The sequence below is a fragment of the Plecotus auritus genome, assembly GCF_963455305.1.
Source record: "Plecotus auritus genome assembly, chromosome: 2".
In the NCBI taxonomy this organism is placed as follows: Eukaryota; Metazoa; Chordata; class Mammalia; order Chiroptera; family Vespertilionidae; genus Plecotus; species Plecotus auritus.
Window position 1 is genome coordinate 197,057,924 of NC_137771.1, and position 10,756 is coordinate 197,068,679.

Genomic DNA, 10,756 nt, shown 5'->3' on the forward strand with positions numbered 1-10,756 from the left:
TATTCCCTTTTAGTCACATTTCTTACTTCCTATCTCATAGCTGCATAAGCAATTACTCTGATGTATTTTCAATGTATATTTGAGTTTGTAGGTTTCTAGCAAAATAAATAGTTTTGTTTTGACTGTTTATGTAATTGCAATTGAAATGCAAATATAGATTTTAGTTCATGATAATGTATTAATAATGGTTTATTAAATGTAACAAATACACCATACCACTGTAGGATGTTAGTAATTGGTGAAACTGATGCCAAGTATATGACAGCTCTGTACTATCTTAATTTTTCTGTAAGTGTAAAATTACTTTAAAAAATAAAGACTATTAAAACAAACAAACAAAAAAAATTCAACCAGTAAGAATTCAACAATGCCCAGATCACCCACAGGTCACACATACAGAGGTATTTGTAAAGCCAGACTTCAGCCCAGCCAGTGTGCTCAGTGGTTGAGCATCAACCCAGGAACCAAGAGGTCTCAGATTCAGCCCGATCCCCAGTAGGGGGCGTGCAAGAAGCAGCCAATAATCAATAATATTCCTCTCTCTCATCAATGTTTCTATCTCTCTATCCTTCTCCCTTCCTCTCTCTAAAACATAAAAATAATAATAATAAAGCCAGACTTCAGAACTCAGGCACTGAATGGCAGAAAGAGTTGTCTGTCAAGTGGTTAAGATCTTGGAATGGAACCTCCTGAGTTCATATTCTGACTTCATCACTTGGGCTGTCCCTTAACCTTTGCAACTCTCAGGTTCTTCATCTACACAGTGGGGACAGCAGATGCCCCTACAGTGTTATTGTAAGAATTAAGTGGGATAATTTACACAAAGTGCATAGCACAGTATCCAGCATTGATGGACACTAATAAATATTAACCATGCCCTAGCCGGTTTGGCTCAATGGATAGAGTGTCGCCCTGTGGACTAAAAGGTCCTGGGTTTGATTCCAGTCAAGGGCACATGCTAGGGTTGCAGGCTCGATCCCAAGTGGGGGACATACAGGAGGCAGCTGATCAATGATTCTCTCTCATCATTGATGTTTATATCTTTCTCTCCCTTTCCCTCTCCCTCTCCCTTCCTCTCTGAAATCAATAAAAATATATTAATTAATTAATTAATTAATTAATAGCCACAGTTAGTGTTATTCATAAGCAATATAGAGCAATTGAAAATGTGAGTTGCCTTTGATAGAAGCTAAAGCAAAAATAATTACCTATTAATGGGAGAGAAACCATAAAATGAATGTCTAAATGATCGCAGCACAGATATACAAATGGCCACTCAAAGGAGACCAGCAAAGCATAACCTTTTCAATGAATTAGCCATAAGGAGAGAGAGAGAACGTCCACTGAAAAGTAAGTGGGGCAGTCAGGGAAGCATAAGGAACTGGGAACCAATAGCAGACAGAGGCCATGAGAATCCTCTGCTATCCACAGGAGACCGTGTGGTGGCGAGGATGCGGTCCCTTTGGCAAGGCTCTGTGTATAGTGGGGAAGTCCCTCAAGCTATCTTAGCTGAGAGACTTTCCTTAAAATCACCCACATTCCTTGGCTGTGACTCTACTTCCCAACGCCTCCCTGTGATTAGAATCTGGCTTCCCACATGGCCTCGTTTAACCAACTGACATTCCAGGTCTGCCACCATCCCAAACACTCTGCTAATTGTCAGTCTCTCAGTGCTCAGAACTTTCAGAAAAAGGTCTTTCCAGTCATTTTCTCTCTTGTCTTCACATTTCTGCAGCATATAACAGAACTAGTTAGATATACCTGAGACATGACACTAGGTCTTCCGACCTTAGGTCCGATAGTCTTTCCATTATGAAAAAAATGTAAGCATCTTTCCTATGACTTGAGCATAAATTCCTTAATCTTACTCTTATTTGAAGATATTTAAAGGGAAGGCTTAGAGAGCCAGTCAATGCTCTAAACCCCAGATGTGTACTAAACAAAGGAAAACACCTGATTAAATGTTCTCCCATTTGCCTAAAAATTATCCAAAAATGGTCAAACTAATGTGTGATCATGTTGCACTGGCAAATGTGTTCGCTGCAAGCATGGCAAGCCCACGTTGAAAGCAAAGCTTGGGACAAAGGAGTGGGCTCACAGTGACTACTAGTGGTTGTCTTTTATCATTGCATGGCGGGTAAAGCATTTTCTGTGTAAAAGAAACAAGATTAATGGCAACTTCCCACATTTCACCTGTGCAATTATTAGACCCAAATGAAGTGTACATTTCTTTGTGAAAACTTTCTTCATATATAAAAAAAGATGCATCTCTTTAAGAAACCAAACATATGAAAACAGAGGACATGTATGAAATTATTTAGGTCAGATTATTCAGTGAAAAGTAAAGTGCTTTGAAAAAGACCTCCATTTGAAGGATAAATTCCTCTGGCTAATTTAATATTTGATAATATGAAAATCCCACATACATACACATTTTTAGGAACATTGTAGTACAAGTTCATAGTGTGTGCAAAGGTATCAAACACAGCTCTAAAAAATGAAATGCCCTGTGAGTCTTGGGGTTTTGTCTGTTTTTCTGATCACTGAAACCTGAGTGTGGCACAGTACCTAGAAAACATAAAAGTGCTCGATACACATCTGTGCAGTGGAGCTGACTGGAAGGGTTCAAAAAGAGAGAGATTGAATTTGTGAGCCTCGGAGTTTCACCAGGCTACTCTCTCAGCTGGTTCCGGCTGCAATAACAGAATACCACAGATCGGGTGGTTTAGAGACAACAGAAACTTATTTCTCACAGTTTGGGAGGCTGGAAATCCAAGATCAAGGCACCAACTGGCAGATTCAGTGTCTGGTGCGAGTCCTCCTCCTGATTCATTAACAAATCGTAATGTAATGTTCTCAACCTGTGGGTTGAGAACCGCTGCTGTAGAGCCTAAGACCATCGGAAAACACAGATATTTACATTACGATTCATTAACAGTAGCAAAATTACAGTTATAAAGTAGCAATGAAAATAATTTTACGGTTGGGGGTCACCACAACATGAGGAACTGTATTAAAGGGTCGCGGCATTACAAAGGTTGAGAACCACTGCTTTAGAGAGCATTTTATTCCAAATTTCCCCTCCTTCAGCTTGGAGATAAAGCAAAATAATATAAACCTTATACCTGGAATGTTAGTTTTGAGTCTTTTCCAGAATGTTTTCTCTCTTCTGCCTTCAAACAACCAATTATTTACCTGTTTCTCTACCAGAACTTTCAGAACACACTGGATGAAATCATGTCTAATTCAACCTATGAGGTCATACTTTTTGGGGAACAGTAAAAGTCCTTATTTTTAGCTTAAAGTGGAGAGCACATTTTCTAAAAATATAATAGTAATAAAGTATGTAAGTACTAAAAGGAAAAATAAGAAAATTAATTAGAAAGCCGCACCATTAAATTATCTTATAAATTAAGAGCAGCTGTTTCCATTCAGCTACCTAGAACATCAAAATACAGAGCAATTAGTCCAACTTTGTCTTTTACTGAAAATGTATGAATTATAAAGTGATCAAAACTATCATGTCCTCTCGTTATTCATTCAATACAAACTATAAAGTCATCAATTATGTTATCAACACTATACTGCTCCATTAAAAAATGGCTAGAAGCCTATGTCTCCATCATACCAACTGTTTTCTTTTATTTGCTTGTTTCTTACATAAATAAAAATTCTTCTTTATGAAATTATCCTGAATGAGAACATTCTTGGACACCAAGATCCAAGGGAGACATAAGAGCAGGGTGTTAGGGCACTGGGTTGGAATCCTGGCTCCACTACTTACTACTTGAGTTACCGTGGGCAAGTTATTTAACCTTTTTGTCAAGTAACTCTGTTTAGTAACTAATATTCTATTTCCTGCCAGTAAAATGATAATAAAAATAATTATTATTTCATAATAGCCATGTGAGTTGAATGCATTGTTATATGCAAAATTCTTGGACAAGGGCCTAACACATAGTAAGTCTCAATAAGTATTAGCTTTTATACCAAAAAATAATTAATCCATTGTTTGTAAACCTGTTTGAAACCATCACAATCTTATTCTTCCTGTTACACAGCAATGGAATTCAAGACATTTTATAATCTGGTAGCAGATGAACAAGAATTTGAAAGGAAAGCAACTGGTATCTCTTCTCTAACTACAGGATAAGGTATTTCTAGTCACTCCCCTCTTTTTGCCATTAAGATTTAGCAACTAGATACAATTCCTTTTTAATTTCACTGACAATATTTTTGCAGAAATTAGCTTGGCCACTGGAGGGCTCTCACAGCCTCTCATTAATGCTATGTAAAAATGATTTGCTAAGGTTGTAAGAATGAACTTTATAAAATACCGATAGCACAACTGATACACTCCTTTTCAAAAGTAATCAGAAACACATAGCAAAATAATTTAAAATATGTATATTCTTTGATCCAGCTTCTAAAAGTCTAAGAAAATTTATTATTAAAGTGTTCAGGTTTTCAATTTACATTTCAATTAAGTGTTCAATTAAAAAGTAGCTATGCTATAAAATAATGAATTTCAAAATACAAATTGCTAAATTTTATTTCAAAACAACTATACAATTGGAGACTGGTTTTAAAATATATATAAATATATTTGGAAAATATACACAGAAATGTTAATAAGCAGTTCCTTTGGGTAATGAGACTAAGGATTTTTTTCTTTTGTTCTTTAGGCATTTTCCAGTTTTCCATAATGAACATGAGTTCATTTTATAACTTAAAATTTTTAATGTTTTTTAATTTAAAATATTTTCCATATTTTAAAATATTTATTACTAGTGGCTCAGTGCACAAAATCCGTGCATGGGGGGGTGGGGGTGTTACTCAGCCCAGCCTGCACCCTCTCCAATCTGGGACCCCTCAAAGGATGTCCTACTGCCGGTTTACAGGTATCGGGCCTAAACCAGCAGTCAGACATCCCTCTCACAATCCAGGACTGCTGGCTCCAGCCACTCACCTGCCTGCCTGCCTGATTGCCCCTAACCACTCTGCCTGCCGGCCTGATCACCCCCAATTGCCCCCCTGCTGGCCTGCTTGCCCCCAACTGCCCCTGCTGCTGGCCTTCTCACCCCCACCTCCCCTCCCCACTGGCCTGCTCACCCCCAACTGCCCTCCTGCTGGCCTGCTCACTCCAAACTGCCCCCCCCCGCTGTCCTGATCACCTCCAATTGCCCCCCACTGACGGCCTGCTCACCCCCAACTGGCCCCCCTGCTGGTCTGCTTACCTCCAACAGCTCCTGCCATCCCATCCTGGCCTGATCACCCCCGGCGACCCAAGGTCCCAGCCCATCCTTTTTTTCTTTTCTTTTTTTTTTTTCCAGCGCCTCCTTGAGCGGAGGCCAGGGCCAGCAGGAAGCAAGTATCTAGGATTTATTTATCTTCTATAATTGAAACTTTGTAGCCTTGAGCAGAGGCCAGGGCTGGCCAGGGCAGGCAGGAAGCTTGGCTTCCTCCATCGCCAGGGGCAACTCAAGCCTCCTGCTTGCTCCAGCTCCATGGCTGCCGCCATTTTTGTTGGGATTTATTTACCTTCTATAATTGAAACTTTGTAGCCTTGAGCGGAGACCAGGGTCGGCCAGGAAGCTTGGCTTCCTCCATTGTCGGGGGCAACCCAAGCCTCCTGCTTGCTCCAGCTCCATGGCTGCTGCCATTTTTGTTGGGATTTATTTATCTTCTATAATTGAAACTTTGTAACCTTGAGCGGAGACCAGGGTCGGCCAGGAAGCTTGGCTTCTTCCATTGTCGGGGCAACCCAAGCCTCCTGCTTGCTCCAGCTCCATGGCTGGCCGCCATCTTGGTTGGGTTAATTTGCATACTCGTTCCTGATTGGCTGGTGGGCGTGGCTTGGCGTAGCAGAGTGATGGTTAATTTGCATGTTTCTCTTTTGTTAGTGTAGATTATAAGGGTCTATAAAAAGTACTCATGCCCTAGCCAGTTTAGCTCAGTGGATAGAGCATCAGCTTGCAGACTGAAGGTCCCGGGTTCAATTCTCATCAAGGGCACATGCCCAGATTGCGGGCATGATCCCCAATCCCAAGTAAGGGGCATGCAGGAAGCAGCCAATCAATAATTCTCTCTCATCATTGATGTTTCTATCTCTCCTTCTCCCTTCCTCTCTGAAATCAATAAAAAAAATATTTTTTAAAAACTGATAAAACAGAACAACTGATTTTTTAAAAAAGAGTACTCATGTCCCTATACACAGTAGGGCCATTCTGATTGTTATGTCACCATCTCATTGGCAGTCCTCTTCACCTTCAACATAGTTCACCCCTTTAGAATCCCAGATCATACAGACCTTTTATGACACAACTCTCACCACAACCCCTCCCCACCAATGTGCAGCCCCCTACCCTAAAGCAATGTCCCTAGCAGTCATAATGAACTTCTTGGTAATTCCTCATAGAAAAGCGTCACTCTTTCTCATTCCCTGTGCTTTCCACCTGCCCTTTATCCTGCAGGAAATGACTGTCTCCACCCAGCTACTTTCCAGTCACCCAAAATTAATTAGCCTGAGAACTTCCTATGACAGGATTTTCCTGTATCTTCCTACGAAGTTCTGAAGGGTTCCCACGGTGCCTTAGGCATGCTTTTCTCAAAACATGAATTACCCAAATTATGCTGTTTAGTTGCTCATTTAACTGGGTGAATTGTTTTCTTGGAAAGTATTATATTGCACTCATTACTTAGCCTCCAACCTATCCTTGTGCAGTTCCTTCTGCCTATAATGCTTTCCAATAATTTCCCCTCCGCACAGCTCAGATCTCTCAGAGTTCTGTTCTGGTGTCATTTAGAACAGGAGCACACTTTGCCCTCCAAGTTGAGCTAAATGGACTCTTCATATTCCCCTAGCTCTCTGTTAAAAAAAAAAACAAAAAAACAAAAAAACTTAGCCATGCTGCTTGAAATAATCTGTTCAGGTTTCTGGAGTTTTTCAAAGGCAGAAGCTGTGCCTGACATTCTGGTAAGTCCAGTTTCTAGCTGAGTGTCAGTGTCAGGCCAGGGCAAATAGTAATCATTGTTATTGGAGCTAAACACCTTCCCTTAAAGCTTGCCAAACTGAAGTTCTAGCTTTAAGGTCAAAAACTCTGGATCTGGTCTGGTGCAGAGCCACTGGTCCCTGGAAACAAGGGTGCAGCTGGGAAGGGAGCCGCCCCTCGCCGGTCATGCCACAGGTTCCTGGTGCTAAGCCATTCCTAGACGGCCTGCTTCTGGGTGGGGTAGCTAGACGGCCTGCTTCTGGGTGGGGTAGCTGCAGAGCAGCTCCCTCACTGCCAACTATTGAAAGTCAGTCCTCGACAAAAATGTTAAAAGAATCTTTTTAATAAAAATAAAAGAATAAGATAATAATAATAAATGATAAAAGAAAACAGTAAGAAAAAAGGAGAAAGAACAAAATTGACAAAACTTTAGTTAGATTGACTAACACAAAAGACTCAAATAAAAAATAAAAATAAGTAATTTCTACCTATTGTACAGAAATAAAAAGAACTTTAAGAGAATACTATAAACAAGTATGTGCCATCAAATTAAATAACTCTGATGAACAAATTCTTAGAAACACAGAATCCATCAGAAGCAACTTAGGAAGACAATCTGGATAACCCTATCACTAGTAAGGAGAGTACATCAATAAGCAAAAACCTCCCAACAAAGAAAAGCCTAGGACCAGATGGCTTCACTAATTAGTTCTACCAAATAAAGAATAATTAACACCATTTTTTCTCAAACTCTTCCAATAATCAAAGCAAAGAGAATACTTTCTAACTAATTCTATGAGGCCAGGAGTATTCCAATATCAAGACCAAAGACACTACAAACAGAAAAACTTGACAAAACTACAGACTAATATCCCTTATGACTATTGATGCAAAAAAACTCAACAAGAGGAGATCCAAGATGGCGGCGTAGGTAAACACCTAAACTGCTGCCTCGCACAACAATTTCAAAACTACAACTAAAAGACAAAACGTCTATCACCCAGAACCACGGGAAAGCTGGCTGAGTGGAAGTTCTACAACTAGAAGGAAAGAGCAAACAGCATTGAGGGGTGCACAAGCGCTGAAAAGCTGAGGTACGGAGACGCGCGAATCGGGCTGGTGACAGGTGACTGGGAGCGCTGCTGTTTTCAACCCGAAGGGAGATAAGCTCCCGATTACTCCGAACTCATTTCTGGGGAGACTTGGGGGACCCAAACTCCTACGGGGAGAAGCTGGACTGTCTGCCATGGGGTCGGAAAGTGAGGGAGGCTTGCTTGCAGGGCTGCGTGCAGGAATAATTGTTTATTGTGCTGGGGCGCAGGACGCGGGGACACGGTCAAAGACTCAAAGAGGCAGAGCCGCAGAGCCGGCTTACTGGCAGCCATCGCTGTTTGCCACGCCCTAGCCTAGTCACGCCCTGAGACCCCGCCCTGCACAATCTACGAACCCTCCCAAGCTCCAAGCAGTGGCTTTAGCATATGAATGGCCTGCCCTATGGCAGCTTAACCTAGCAAACTTGCAGCCCGGGTCAGACAGCTCCAAAACCTCCAAACCCCAAGCAAAGAGGAGAAAACTGTAGTTCTTGCTGTAGCTCCTGTTGGGTGGCCTCAGACAGTAGCTGACCTGCACCCCATTGGAGATCCAGAAGCCAGTGTACCTAGTGGTCAGTGTGAGACACCAGATTTCAACTCCTCACATCCATAAGTAATACATTCAAGAGGCAGACTCAGTGAGCACCAAAGCCCCACTGAAACAAGTCCTGCACCATAAGCGTGTCTCCAGCGCAGCAGTTCTTCCATTATAGACACAGAGGGTCCTCACAGCCAATTGGCCTGGAGGTCAATTCCTCCCAGTGTACCAACAGCAATCAAGGCTTAACTACACCAAGACTTTGCACTCAGCCCACAAAGGGGTGTACCAAAGGCGTCCACCTCAGGTGATTGGGGAGGCTGAGCTACTGGCCCCTATAGGTCACCTACCACACAAAGCCACTCCATCAACACAAGGAAGCAACAAAATGCGGAGACAAAGAAACATGTCACGAATGAAAGAAATGGAGGAAAGCAAACTACTGGACGACATAGAGTTCAGAACCACATTTATAAGGTTACTCAAGAATCTTCTAAAAACCGCTGAGGAACTTAGTGAGACCTTTAAGGATCTTAATGAGAATGCCAAAAAAATGGAAAAGGACCAGTCAGAAATTAAGCATACACTGTCTGAAATAAAGAATATACAGAAACTCAACTGTAGATCAACGTACCCCAAGAATCAAACCACAGATCTGAAATATGAGGAAACAAAAAACACCCAACCAGAAAAACAAGAAGAAAAAGAATCCAAAAATATGAAGATAGTGTAAGGAGCCTCTGGGACAACTTTAAGTGTACCAACATCCGAATTTTTGGGGTGCCAGAAGAAGAGAAAGAGCAAAATATTGAAAACCTATTAGAAGAAATAATGACAGAAAACTTTCCCTACCTGGTGAAAGAAATAGACTTAAAAGTTCAGGAAGTGCACAGAACCCCATACAAGAGGAATCCAAAGAGGACCACACCAAGACACATCATAATTAAAATGCCAAGGGCAAAAGACAAAGAGAGAATCTTGAAAGCAGCAAGAGAAAAACGGTTAGTTACCTACAAGGGAGCACCCATACGACTGTCAGCTGATTTCTCGGCAGAAACTATGCAGGCCAGAAGGGAGTGGCAAGAAATATTCAAAGTGATGAACAGCAAGAACCTACAACCAAGATTACTCTACCCAGCAAAGCTATCATTCAGAATTGAAGGTCAGATAAAGAGCTTCACAGAGAAGAATAAGCTAAAGGAGTTCATCACCACCAAACCAGGATTACATGAAATGCTGAAGGGTGTTCTTTAAGAAGAGGAAGAAGAAGAAAAAGGTAAAGATAAAAATTATGAACAACAAAATGACATCAAATACATACCTACCAACAAGTGAATCTAAAAATCAAGTGAATAAAAAATCTGAAGAACAGAATGGACTGGTGAATATAATAGAATCAGGGACATAGAAAGGGAGTGGACTGACTATTCTCAGGGGAGAGGAAGTGTGAGGGGTGCGGGAAGAGACTGGACAAAAAGCTTACACCTATGGATGAAGACAGTGGTGGGGGGGTAAGGGCATGGGGTGGGGTGGGGAATCAGGTGGAGGGGAGCTAGGGGGAAAAAAAGAGGAACACCTGTAATAATCTGAACAATAAAGATTTATTAAAAAAAAAAAACTCAACAAAAACCTAGCAACCCAAATTCAACAGCATATTATACGATATATAAATGTTATATGTCAAATATATTTCAATTAAATAAATAATAGCAATTGACAAAATTCAATACTCTTTAATGATAAAAATACTTCAACATGATAAATAGGCCACATATGAAAAACCAAGCTATGAATATGAGAGGTCTATTTATGTCTTCTTTAATTTCTTTCAGCAGTGTTTTATAGTTTTTAGTGTACAAATCTTTCTCCACCTTGGTCAAATTTATTTAAAACATATAGCTGATACCAGACTCACTGGTGAAAAGCCGAAAGCTTTCCCTCTAAGAGTAGAAAAAAAAAACCAAACAGACAGAATGTCTGCTTTCACCACTTCTATTAAACATAGTATTAGATGTTCTAGCTAGAGCAATTAGGCAAAAAAGAAATTAAAAGCATCCAAATTAAAAAGGAAGAAAATTATCTATTTGCAGATGATGTGATCTTATATGCAGAAAACCTTAAAGATTTCACACACA